Source organism: Mustelus asterias, chromosome 4, assembly GCF_964213995.1.
Source record: "Mustelus asterias chromosome 4, sMusAst1.hap1.1, whole genome shotgun sequence".
NCBI classification, from domain to species: domain Eukaryota; kingdom Metazoa; phylum Chordata; class Chondrichthyes; order Carcharhiniformes; family Triakidae; genus Mustelus; species Mustelus asterias.
In genome coordinates this window covers 69,674,330-69,688,851 of record NC_135804.1, presented here as the reverse complement: position 1 = coordinate 69,688,851, position 14,522 = coordinate 69,674,330, and positions in this window count along the sequence as shown.

The window sequence follows — 14,522 nt, the reverse complement described above, 5'->3', positions numbered from 1 at the left end:
TGCTGTCCTTATCTGATCTGGAATATAAATGACTCCCGACACATCGCAATGTGCTTAACACTTAAATGCCCTCTCAAATGACCCAACGAGCGACTCGGCTGTATTCAACCACGACAGCCACTGACTTAAATGAGCGTGCCCTTATTGTTTTAACAATGACTCTATATCCAGATTCTCTGAAAAGTGTCAACATCCCTTCCACATCCACCCTGTCAAAACTGTAAGGATTTTCAAGATTTCAATCAAGGCATCTCTTAGTCTTCTTTACTCCAGCGAATATGAACCTAACCTGTCCAATCTTTCCACGAAAAACATCTCGCCCACCTCTTGTATTAATCTAGTAAACCTTCTCTGAACTGCTCCTAACACATTTACGTATTTCATTAAATGCGAAAACAAATGTTGCACACAATACTCTAAACATGATTACATCCATGCCCTGTCGAACTGAAGCATGAAGGCCCCATTTCTATGATCAATTCCCCTCACAATAAACGATAACAATCTATTATCTTTCCAAAGATAAAACGTGGGTGGGGGGTGAGGGGGTAGGGTGGGGGGAGGGGACAATAGAGTGTTGGCATTTTTTGTTGGATTCGTAATCCAGAGTCCAAGGGTAATCCCACCATGGCACTTGGTGAAATTCCAATTCAGTCGAGTCGTAGAGTCATAGCAGTTTACAGCATGGAAACAGGCCCTCCGGCCCAACTTGTCCATGCCACCCTTTTTTTAAATCCTTAAATTAAGCCCAATTGCCTGCGTTTGGCCCTATCACTCTCTATCCATCTTACCCATGTAACTGTCTTTATGATACAAAATTGCACCCACTTCTACTACTACCTCTGGCAGCTTGTTCCAAACACTCACCATGCTCTGGACCCTTCTGTATCTCTCCCTTCTCACCTTAAACCTATGCCGTCTAGTTTTAGACTCTCCAACCTTTGGGAAAAGATATTTACTTTCTAGCTGATCTGTGCCGCTCATTATTTTATAGAGCTCTATAAGAACACCCTTAAGCCTTCTACGATCCAGAGAAAAAAGTCCCAGTCTATCCAGCCACTCCTTATAACTCAAACCATCAAGTCCCGGTAGCATCCTTGTAAATCTTTTGTGCACTCTTTCTAGTTTAATAATATCCTTTTTTTAATAGGATGACCAGAACTGTACACAGTATTCCAAGTGTGGCCTTGCCAATGTCTTGTACAATTTCAACAAGACATCCCAACGCCTGTATTCAATGTTCTGATGTGGAGATGCCGGCGTTGGACTGGGGTAAACACAGTAAGAAGTTTAACAACACCAGGTTAAAGTCCAACAGGTTTATTTGGTAGCAAAAGCCACACAAGCTTTCGGAGCTCTTAGCCCCTTCCTCAGGTGAGTGGGAATTCTGTTCACAAACAGAGCTTATAAAGACACAGACTCAAATTACATGAATAATGGTTGGAATGCGAATACTTACAACTAATCAAGTCTTTAAGAAACGAAACAATGTGAGTGGAGAGAGCATCAAGACAGGCTAAAAAGATGTGTATTGTCTCCAGACAAGACAGCCAGTGAAACTCTGCAGGTCCACGCAACTGTGGGAGTTACAAATAGTGTGACATGAACCCAATATCCCGGTTGAGGCCGTCCTCGTGTGTGCGGAACTTGGCTATCAGTTTCTGCTCAGCGACTCTGCGCTGTCGTGTGTCGCGAAGGCCGCCTTGGAGAACGCTTACCCGAATATCAGAGGCCGAATATATTTGGGTAAGCGTTCTCCAAGGCGGCCTTCGCGACACACGACAGCGCAGAGTCGCTGAGCAGAAACTGATAGCCAAGTTCCGCACACACGAGGACGGCCTCAACCGGGATATTGGGTTCATGTCACACTATTTGTAACTCCCACAGTTGCGTGGACCTGCAGAGTTTCACTGGCTGTCTTGTCTGGAGACAATACACATCTTTTTAGCCTGTCTTGATGCTCTCTCCACTCACATTGTTTCGTTTCTTAAAGACTTGATTAGTTGTAAGTATTCGCATTCCAACCATTATTCATGTAATTTGAGTCTGTGTCTTTATAAGCTCTGTTTGTGAACAGAATTCCCACTCACCTGAGGAAGGGGCTAAGAGCTCCGAAAGCTTGTGTGGCTTTTGCTACCAAATAAACCTGTTGGACTTTAACCTGGTGTTGTTAAACTTCTTTCAATGTTCTGACCAATGGAACCAAGCACACCTAATGCTTTCTTCACCACTAGGTCCAACTGTGACTCCACATTCAAGGAGCTATGAACCAGTACCCCTCGATCTCTTTGTACTATAACTCTCCCCAACGCCCTACCATTAACTGAATAAGTTTTCCCTGGTTCAATCTACCAAAATGCGTCACCTTGCATTTATCTAAATTAAACTCCATCTGCCATTCGTCAACCCATTGCCCAATTGATCAAGATCCCATTGCAATCCGAGATAACTTTCTTCACTATCCATTGTATGGTACGGTAGCACAGTGGCACAGTGGTTAGCACTGCTGCTTCACAGCTCCAGGGTCCTGGGTTCGATTCCCGGCCCGGGTCACTGTCTGTGTGGAGTTTGCACATTCTCCTCGTGTCTGCGTGGGTTTCCTCCGGGTGCTCCGGTTTCCTCCCACAGTCCAAAGATGTGCGGGTTAGGTTGATTGGCCAGGTTAAAAATTGCCCCTTAGAGTCCTGGGATGCGTAGGTTAGAGGGATTAGTGGGTAAATATGTGGGGATAGGGCCTGGGTGGGATTGTGGTCGGTGCAGACTCGATGGGCCGAATGGCCTCCTTCTGCACTGTAGGGTTTCTATGATTTCTATGATTATGCCATCAATCTTGGTGTCATCTGCAAACTTACTAACCATGCCGACGAAATTCTCATCCAAATCATTGAAATAAATGAAAAAGAACAGTGGTCCCAGCACCGATCCCTGAGGCACACCACTGGTCACAGGCCTCCAGTTTGAAAAGCAACCCTCTCCAATGACCCTCTACCTTCTGTCATGAAGCCAATTTGGTATCCATTTGGCTACCTCACCCTGGATCCCGTGAGATTTAACTTTATGCAATCACCAACCATGCAGTACCTTGTCAAAGGCCTTGCTAAAATCCATATAGACAACATCAGCTGCACTGCCCTCATCTACTTTTTTGGTTACCCCTTCAAAAAACTCAACCAAATTTGTGAGACATGATTTTCCACTCATAAAACCATTCTGACTGTCCCTATCCAGTCCTGTCTTTCAAAATGCCTTTTAACAACTTACCCACTACAGGTGTGGGGCTCAGCGGCCTGTAGTTCCCAGGCTTTTCCCTGCAGCCCTTTTTAAACAAAGGCACAACATTTGCTACCCTCCAGTCTTCAGGCACCTTACCTGTGACTATCAATCATTCAAATATCTCTGCTAGGGGACCCGCAATTTCCTCCATAGCCTCCCACAGTGTCCTGGGATACACTTAGTCAGGTCCTGGGGATTTATCTACCCTGATGTGCTTTAAGAATTCCAGTATCTTCTTCTCTGTATTATGAACACTCCTCAATATTTATTTCCCCAAGTTCCCTAAACTTCCATGCTTTTCTCAACAGTGAATACATATGAAAAATTTAGGATCTCACATATCTCTTGTGGATCTACACATCGATAACCGTGTTGATCCTTAAGTGGTCCTACTCTCCCCCTCGTTACTCTTTTGATCTTTATGCATTTGTAGAAGCTCTTTGGATTCTCCTTTGCCTTATCTGTCAAAACAATCTTGTGTCACCTTTTGCCCTCCTGATTTTGCTCTTATCTCTACTCCTACACCCTCTATACTCTTCAAGGGATCCACTTGATCCCAGCTGCCGATGCATGTCATGTGCCTCATTCGTCTTCTTGACCAGGGCCACAATATCCCAAGTCACTCAGGCTTCCCTACTTCTACCAGCCTTGCCCTTCACTCTAAGAGGAATGTGCTTACCCTGAACCCTGGTTAACACACTTCTGAAAACTTCCCACTTCCCAGACGTTCCTTTGCCTTCGCACAAGCTCCCCCAATTAACTGTTCCATTACTTGCCTGATACCATCAAAATTGGCCTTGCCCCAATTGAGAATTTTAACTTTTGAGCCAGACCTATCATTCTCCATAGCTATCTTAAAGCTAATGGAACTATGGTCACTGGTCCCAAAGTGATCCCTCACTAACACGTCTGTCACCTGCTGTTCGTTATTTCCCAAGAGGAGATCAAGTTTTGCCCCCTGTTGTAGGTAAATGATACCTCGGTGCAAGTTAGTGAGTTAAAGTACAGTGGCTTTATTACAAAAGGTTTTGGGAGAAACCTGGCACCTAAAAGCGGTTCACCAGACTTCTCGTCGAGTACAATTAAAAGCAAATATTTATACATTTATTGTTGCCGCCCTTGGTCACATCTGCAGTTCTCCAGGTTGTCTATCATTATTCGCCATCCGTCATGTGATTACTGCTGCCTCAGCGGTTTCTTCCTTGCATAGCTCGTGTAATCGCAGTAGTCTCAAGGTCGCAGCTGCCTCTGTGTTGTTCTTCTGTTGTCTCAATATTGTTCCTCCTGTCTCAGTAGCTGCAGTCTTTTTAGCGAGCATACAAGGCTACAAGGTTGCACAAACAAGTTGCCATGCTCTCTGCAATGCTTTGCACAAATCTTGAAGTATTACAAAGTTCATTCACCGATTCCTTTCTTCACCCACTCTCTTGTCGGGCCATCCAAATACTGAGTGAGAAATTCCTCCTGAATACACTCAACAGATTTCTCTCCATCTAAGCCCCGAATACTACTGCTATCCCAGTCAATGTTTGGAAAGTTAAAATACCCTACCTCTACCACCCTATTTTTCTTGGAGCTATCTGTAATCTCCTTGCATAGTTGCTCCTCAATTTCCCACCGACTGTTTAGGGTCCTATAGTACAACCCCATCAAAGTAATTTCCCCCTTTTTATTTCTCAGTTCAACCCATATAGAGTCAGTGTGCGAAACCTTGGATATATCCTCTCTCAGCACTGCCGTGATGTTTTCCTTAATCAAAAGTTCAACTCCCCATCCTCTCTTACCTCCTGTTCTATCTTTCCTATAGCATCTGTACACTAGAACATGGAGCTGCCAGTCCTGTCCTTCCCTTAGCCATGTTTCAGTAATTGCCATAATATCCGAGTCCCATGTACCCATCCATGCCCTGAGTTCATCTGCGTTGCCCGTCAAACCACTTGCATTGAAATAAATGCAGTTTAATCTGGAGTTCCCTTACTCCCTGTGTTGCTTTTGGCTGATCTGTCTAGCACTGGGATTACTGACACTGCCTTTACTACTTAACGTGTTCTCTTTAACTTCTGTGCTGTCCTCAACCTTCTCTTCTGTCTCCCTACTTCTTTGGGTCCCACCTCCCTGCCACCCTCCTGGGTGGCTCTCGCAAATTTACCCATCAGGATATTAGTCCCCCTCCAGTTCAGGTGTAATCGTCCCTGTTGCACAGGTCAGCCTTTCCCCAGAAGAGATCCCAATGATCTAAAAATCTAAATCCCTGCCCCCTGCACCAGCTCTCAAGCTACGCATTCATCTGCTTAATTAAAAAATAAATCTGGAATTAAAAGTCTAATGCTAACCATGAAACCATTTTCGATTGTCATAAAAGAAAATCTGATTTACTATTAGCCATTAGGGAAGGAAACCTGCCGTTCTTATCTGGTCTGGAATATATATGACTCCAGACACAGCGCAATGTGCTTAACACTTAAATGCCCTCTGAAATGATCTAGGAAGCCACTACAACTACTATAAAGAAAACACCAACACAATTCCTGAGTATTTTGTGTCTCACTGGCAGGACAGACCCAGCAGAGGTGGCGGTACAGCGGTATATAGTTGTGAGTGAGTTGCACTGGGAATCATCAACATAGACTCTGGACTCCCACAAGTTTCCTGGCTCCAGGTCAAGCATGGGTAAGGAAACCACCTGATGATTACCACACACCATTCTGCATCAGCTGATGAATCATTACTCCTCCAAGTTGAACACCAGTTGGAGAAAGCAATGAGAGTGGAAAGGGCGCAGCATCTACTCTAGATAGGTGACTTAATTGTCCATCACCAAGAGGGACTCAGTGATATCACCATAGACTGGGCTGGCCTGTCCTAAAGGACATAGCTGCTAGACTGGGAGTGCAGCAGGTGGTGAAGGAACTAACAAGAGGGAAAAATATACTTGACCTCATCTTCACCAACCTGCTTGTCGCGGATACATCTCTCAATGGCATATTCGGCAGGAGTGACCATCACGCAGTCCTCATAGAGACGACGTCCCGTCTTCATATTAAGCATACCTTCCATCATGTGGTACCACCATCACGTTAAATGGGATAGATTTTGAATAGATCTAACAACTCAAACTTGGACATCCATGGGGCGCTGTGGGCCATCAGCAATAGCATAACTGTACTCAACCACAATCTGGAACCTCACAATCCGCCATATCCCTAATTTTCCATTATCACCCAGCTAGCGGATAAACCCTGGTTCAATGAAGAATGCAAGGGGGCAGTGCAAGTGCAATATCAGGCATACATCAAAATTGGATGTTAACTCCCTGAAGTGAAAATGCAGGATGGACAACTCGCATGCCAGAAAACATAATCAGTAAATGATAGGCAGATTAAGCAATTCCCCAACCAACGAATCAGGTCAAAGCTCTGTGCATTTGCAACAATCTTCAGCAAGAACTGTCGATTGCATGATGCAGCTCCGCCTCTTCTGGTAGTCCCCAGGACCAGAGTAATCAATCTTCCATCAGGCAATTCGAGTTATTCCATGTGATATCAACAAACTGCTGAATGCACTGTGTACTGTAAAGGTTATGGATGCTGGCAATATTCATGAAGTCTTGTGCTCTAGAACCTGCTGGACCCCAAGCCAAATTGTTCCAGTAGAGCTAAACAATGTGCAAAATTGCCAAAGTCTGTCCTGTATGTAAGAAACAGAACAAATGCAGTACAGCAAATACCACCCCACCAGTTTACTCTCAATCATCAGCAAAATAATAGAAGGGGTCATCAAAAGTGCTATTAAGCAGCACTCACTCAACGATAACCTGCTCATGGACGCTCAGTTTGGATTCCTAAGGGCCACTCAGCTCGTGACCTTATTATAGCCTCAGATGAAGCATATAAAGAAGAGCTGAATGTGAGGGGAGTGTGACTGTCCTTAACATCAAGGCAGCATTTGATCGAGTATGAAATCAAAGAGTCCCAGCAAGACAGGAGTGTAAGCAGACACAAATTTCTGTGATTCCTTAGATTAAATATTTCTTAGAATAAAATCAAATAAATGAAACAGGACAAAGCAGGCACAAAGTGTGAACAGACAAGCAGGTCTTTTAAAATGCAGAAACAAGGCTGACAAAAGGACTCAGGACTTCACATTAGCATGCCCTTCCATTAAAGTAAATTAGCTCCAAGGATATCAGGAAGCCCTTGTCAAACACTTCAGAAGGTCTCCGAGACTTGGAAGACTTCCTGATATCCAATTGAACACCTGTTGTATAAGAAACCCCGGCGAGATTCTAGTCCATTGATAAACCCATCGGACAGAAACGATTACCACACCTAAACATTGATACTGTACTTAAAACATCAAACAGAATGGTCAGAGTCAAATACTGTAAACAAAACATTAACATTTGAATCATACAAAGTGTCAAAGTTCGAGTATAACTGTAGCCCATTGCGGCAGGCTTTCAGAGTGCTTTCGGGACAGTGCTGTTTGTTTTTCCTGATTGCACCTCCGTCGACATTAATAAAGCTGTACCGCTGTTGAACCTGACTCTGAGTCCGACGTGGTCGTGTTCGCCCACTCGCGCTAACAATTGGGGGCTCGTCCGGGATCGTGACCGTCGCTGGAACATCTTCTCTGGGCACTGGGTGAGTATCTTTGCTCATTTAAATCCGCGGGCATTTCCAGTGTCAGAGCGGTGTTTCACGGCTGCCACGATCTGAACTTGCGAACAGAGTCTGTTCAATAAACTGCACGGTAGGGTAGGTTCTTTTTGGGCGGGCGAGTGGGGTCGCGAACTGTGATTGATTGTGTTGCCATTACATTCCGTGTACCCCTGACGATGAACCCGACCATAAACTAACTGACCTATAGGTACCTGACAGGACAGAGTTTGAGAATAGTAGAAGCCGGGAGGACGTCCAGGTTTGGGCCACTGTGATCGGGCTCTCAGAGTTCGGTACAATTCCGGGCGCTGCAAGTCGGGTAGGACCTCTGCAGGCACGAAAGGTTCGGGCCACTGGGGGCAGAATCTGTGAGGAGTCTGCTACATATCCGGGCGCTACTAAGTCTGGAGCCTCTGTGAATGCCTCGACCACTACAAGTAGGAGACCTCTGGTAGCACAAAAGAACGGCTATAAGCCGGGGGAATTCCTATCTGGGGTCAATTCCAAGTCTGTCCGCACCCAGGTCAGGGTGATCCCGAGGAGATAGGGAAAATGGCAAGCCTCTGAGGATTGACTTAGCGATAGGAGTTGGCAAGGAAAGGGTGGCCTCGGCCCCTGTAGTCGTGGTCAGAGCTCACCTGCCTCTGTGCGCGGTAATCTCCCCGCTACACGCAGGACGGGCTCTGCGTGTTGCTGCTGAAAGTTTAAACACACTGACAGTGGGAAGATCAAACCAGTAACCTCAGAGATACCCACACAAGTATCCGTGAGAAGCACGAGAGCCAGGACCAGCACACCACCGGTCTAAGTAAGTATCAGCACCATGGATAGCGAGGGAATCACTTTTGAATGGGGGCCGGAAGGGCCCCTCACCCGCTATCGAGCAGACAAAAATAAGACACTAATTAAAAGCATGATCAAAGCAGGGTGGAAACCCCAAGACCCACTTGAAAACCAACGGGAATGGTGGGCGAAAGAAAAGAGGAAAAAAGATGATAAGGCTTGGATCCTGAAATTAAAAGCCCACATCACTCGAGCAGGGCGAGTTCATAAATATGTTCAGGACAAGCAAGAACAGTCCGCACAGCGAAAGCGCGCTGCTGTGATGGCTGCTAACCCTGTGCTGCCAGCACTGTCCGACTTCTCACATGAATTTCCAAGTGAGGAGTGTCCCGATTGGGAATGCTTAATGGATGAAACGGGCTCACTGTGCCCGACAGGGGCGAACCTCCCGTTGACCACCGACCACCGCTATGGCAGCTCCCTTAAAGATCGAATGCGTTCCTGGGGGACAAGGGAGAGACGGGCGAGGGCGGCGGACCCAGATTAAAATGATCTATGTGTCACTCTCACCGGGAGACACAATGAAATTATTAGAGTAACTCCCGACCCTCCAGCCCAGACACAGTAATGCGATCTTCTGGCAGAAGGTTAAGGAAATGCAACTGTGTCATAACCTACATAACCGGGACATAGCAGGGCTGGCAACAGGCAAGATGGCCGAGAATTATTGGACCCGGCTTCAGGCAGAGCACCAGAATGGATCCTGGTGTGCAAACCTGGATGAGAGTCGCCGAGAGCAGGATCAGGCTGTGGCAGATTTTTAAAATGATATTTTTAAGTGAGGAAGGTTTTCAAAGCTTGCAGAGGGATTTGGACCAACTAGAAAAATGGGCTGAAAAATGGCAAATGGAATTTAACGCAGACAAGTGTGAGATATTGCACTTTGGAAGGACAAACCAAAGAAGAACGTACTCGGTAAACGGTAGGACTCTGAAGAGTGCAGTTGAACAGAGGGATCTGGGAATACAGGTACAGAATTCCCTAAAAGTGACGTCACAGGTGGATAGGGTCGTAAAGAGTGCCTTTGGTACATTGGCCTTTATAAATCGGTGTATCGAGTATAAAAGTTGGAGTGTTATAGTAAGGTGAGATAAGGCATTGGTGAGGCCGAATTTGGAGTATTGTGTACAGTTTTGGTCACCTAGTTACAGGAAGGATGTAAATAAGATTGAAAGAGTGCAGAGAAGGTTCACAAGGATGTTGCCGGGACTTGAGAAGCTGAGTTACAGAGAGAGATTGAATAGGTTGGGACTTTATTCCCTGGTGCGTAGAAGATTGAGGGGAGGTTTGATAGAGGTGTACAAGATTTTGATGGGTATAGATAGAGTGAATGCAAGCAGGCTTTTTCCGCTGAGGCGAGGGGAGAAAAAAACCAGAGGGCATGGGTTAAGTGTGAAAGGAGAAAAGTTTAAAGGGAATATTAGGGGGGGGGGGGTGCTTCTTCACGCAGAGAGTGGTGGGAGTGTGGAATGAGCTGCCGGATGAAGTGGTAAATGCGGGGTCACTTTTAACATTTAAGAAAAACTTGGACGGGTTCATGAATGAGAGGGGTGTGGAGGGATATGGTCCAAGTGCAGGTCAGTGGGACTAGGCATAAAATGGTTCGGCACAGACAAGAAGGGCCAAAAGGCCTGTTTCTGAGCTGTAATTTTCTATGGTTCTATGGTTTCTATATCGTCCAGACCATAGCGCAGGTCCCCGTGAGCTGGGGTGCAATAGTAGGGGTAGCGCAGGGGAAGGAGGAAGGGGCCCAGGAATATGGGCGACGGAAATCTGATGCCTTTATGGCTCATAGGGGAATGCCCGATGCAGATAGGCAGAACCCCGCGTTCCTCCAGTCATTTCGATGGCATGGAAAAGGCGCAGATTCATCACCGCAGGGGGGGGGGGGGGGAGCTGGTGGGCACGTAAAACATGAAAACATAATCGGAGACTTGGCAACGGCATCCAGGCTACCCTCTGAAGCAGCCGTAATTAAAATAACAGCCCACCAGAAGGCGAGGACTGCGGAGCAAAAGGGAAACCAACTGGCGGATGCTGCTGCCAAAGCTGCAGCTGGGGAAGCCCTCCCGCAGGTAAACGCCATCACCACTCCACCCATGGAAGAGGTGGACATTTGTAAACTCCAGGGTAGCGCTGATCCAGATGAGATGGCACGGTGGGAGCAGGCAGGGGCATCCCTAGGTAAGAATGGGGTATGGCGCAGAGAGCACCAGGTAGTTGCCCCTTCATTCATACAGGCTGAACTACTCCGACTCCACCACGAACCGGACCACTCCGGCCGGGATGGGATCCTGGCCCGTTTATCAGCTGATTGGTGGTGGCCAGGGATGGGGTGAGATGTAGCTAAGCACTGCCAAAGATGTATTATATGCACTCAGCATAACCCCGGTCGGCCCCTGAAAGTTAAATTAGTTCACCAACCCAGACCAAAGGGACCTTGGGAAAACCTCCAAATTGATTTCATCGGCCCCCTACCCACCAGCCGCGGGAGGAAGTGCTGCCTAGTCCTCATAGAACAGTTCACCCGATGGGTAGAAGCCTTTTCAACTCGGGATTGCGGGGCGACCACTGTAGCCCACATGCTGGCCCTTATTTCATATGCCAGCAACACGCAGTGCCCCGCTGCAATTGGACTCCGACCAGGGGACACACTTTACAGGCAAGGTGATGAAGGACGCTTGAAAGCCTGAGGAATCCGACAGCGACTCCACATCCCATATCACCCTCAAAGTGCTGGAATGGTAGAGCGGATGAACCGCACTCTCAAAAATGCGATAGCCAAATCCATCGCAGAGACAGATCAGGGGTGGGTAGATGTCCTTCCTTGTATTTTGATGCGCCTACGGGCCACCCCAGGTCGTACCGTAGGGCTCACCCCATTTGAGCTAATGACCGGGAGGGCAATGCGACTCCCAGAAAATATTGCGGTTGGGAGGGGGGGGGGGGGGGGGGGGGAAGGGGGCGGGGGGGGGGGGGGGAGAAATGGCACCCCTTCGGGACAAAATCAAGAGATATGTACACCAACTAGACTCACAGCTCCGAGATTTGCACAACGCAGCCAGAGACCAGCAAGCCATTAGAGACCAGGCTAGAGATCAAAATGTCAGTCACACCACCACCCTCCCACAAGTAGGGGATAAAGTTTTATTCGGGCTGCCCCAGACCGACCAGGGTTTGCACCAAAATGGATAGGACCCCACGAGATTATCCTTACCAGCGACACATGCGCCTGTGTCGATGTTAAGGAAAAGGGCCGTTGGAAACATTTGTCACAATTAAAATCCTACCACCACGGGAAAGAGACAGGATAGACTGACTGTAAAGACAGGGATGCTCCGACCACTCTACGTATTGGCCGCTAAGCATCTTTGTCCATACAGCGGAGGTCGGAATAACAACTTTTATCTTTGACACAAAGGAGTCGTGCGCCAACCGTGGCACGGATGTATACATGTATATAGGAATATAAAAATGAATAGATAAATAGATTAAGTTAGTCATTTGTTATCAATCTAACGTCTGGTGGCCACCAGGTTTTATATGCCATCCCCCAACCCCCTCTCTAGGATCATTTGGACCACTTGGAGGATGATCCTCACGGCAACCTTCCTGACGGGTATTGCACCCAAAGAACACCCCACCGACCCGCGATTCCACGGGGTAACCTTCAACACATCCGAGGCACTGTGTGTGCCAGCTGAACCAAGCCCTATGGACAGTAGACCTTATTTTAATGCATGGCTACAAGTTTACCCGGGCATCAACAAGATCTGCTTCACTTGCACCTTAGAAGGCCTCCGAACACGCATTCAACGACGGGACCTTCGGAACAGAAACGATTGCACTTTCGGGACCATCTGCGCCCTCCCCGACAACCCACTGGTTACACTACCACTGGACATTTTAAAACCGGACATGGGCATTTGCGGCTATTACGGACTTGTTGAGGCTCCCGCAGTCTCACTGTATGTATGCTTCGCGCCGCTTCCAACGCGGGTCCCCATGACTACAACACCCGAAATCCTACCCTGTCCTTTGCAAAGCATTCCTGAAATATCAATCAGGGCAGGTACGACCTCATGTTTCACATTATCATATACAATTGATAATGTGAAACATGAGGTCGTACCTGCCCTGATTTATATTTCAGGAATTCAGGTGCCAGAGTATTGCTCGGAGCAGACACAAAACTTGGACCGAATGTTGGGAAGGGAGACCATAAAATGGGCCATTGACTCAATGGGGACGACACATTACAGGGGAAACACAAACACATACACGAATAAAAGGGACATTGTCAATGACATATTCACGGGGTTAAACATAGGATCCACAGTGGTTAACTCCATTGACGTCCAGGGCCTTAACAACAAAATTGAACAACTAAAAAGGGTGATGAAGAACATCTTATGGCGATCACTAGACCAACAGGCTGAACAAACCTTTCTAGGGGAAGCGGGCGCCCACATCCAATTAGATGGGATTGCAGTACTAGAAGCGCACGCCCGGACCATTAACCATCTCATAGACAGGGAGAGGGAGGATACTGCCCGGATACAACAAGGACAGCTATGCCATGCATATGGTCTGTGGATGATAGCCCAATTACGACATAATTTGGACTAGGTACACAGGGGGGAGGTGCCCGACTGGATTGACAGTGCCCAGCTAGCACAACTCACAGATCAGAAGGGGGTGCTGGATAACTGGACCCTGAAAGGAATGACGCGGGTGTATCCAGTAATCCCCGACTGTGAGGTTAGCGAGGGCACAGGAGTAGGGATGGTCCTATTGATTCCGATAGTTACACCAGATTCGGGACCATTCCATATCTTCCAGATCGAGAACATTGGCGTTGTCAGGGGCAATACCTCCCTCCGCTACCACCTAACCGAAGTCACGGCCATCTCAAGGCATGGTGTGATGTCAAGTGCCTCCCTCTCGGGATGCAAACAAAGGGGAGAGATAACTATTTGCCCTCACCCACCGGGACAAGGAGAGGCAGCTGAATGTAGTTTTAATCAAACACAGGGCTGTACTCTAGAAATCATACCGACAGATCCACACTTTGCCCGAGCAGGATATGGAGGACGGGGTAGATACTATGTGGCCACCACACGTAGATCATTTGTATACAATGGACTAACATGCCCAATCCCCAACCCAAACTTCTGTTTCACCCCGCGCAGACCGGTCACTATAGATCAGGCGCACATCACCAATATCCGAAATCGACAGCCAGTAACTTTTAATGCCCTCGAAAGGATAACTTAAAAGGCTATCAGGAACCCGAGTAAGCCCCCATCCCACACCTGACTGAAGTCCTTAGGGAGCTCCGCCTCAAAGTGGGACACTCCGTTCGGCTGTACCACCAACCACAGTCACACATCAAAACCCCAGAGCACGACACAGAGTCAGCCCTACAGAGCCAAACATAGGCACAGAGGGTATGGGACTGGGGCCTAAACGTGGACATTCGCCCCTGGATCCGGATAATCTCACATGTACTAGTCACTATCCAACTTATACTCGCAATATCTTGGGGAATAGTGACGTGTTATACATACCGCCAACACAAGAAAACCAAAGCACGAAGGAAACTAATCAGAACGATTGGCGAGGTGGGGCGACTTACAAATCGGGAGGATTTCTCCGGCGTACACCTAATTTGACAAACCTCGGGGCTCCCCTAAGCTGCATGACTGCAGCATGCAAATGCAGGGAACACCGGACACAAAATAT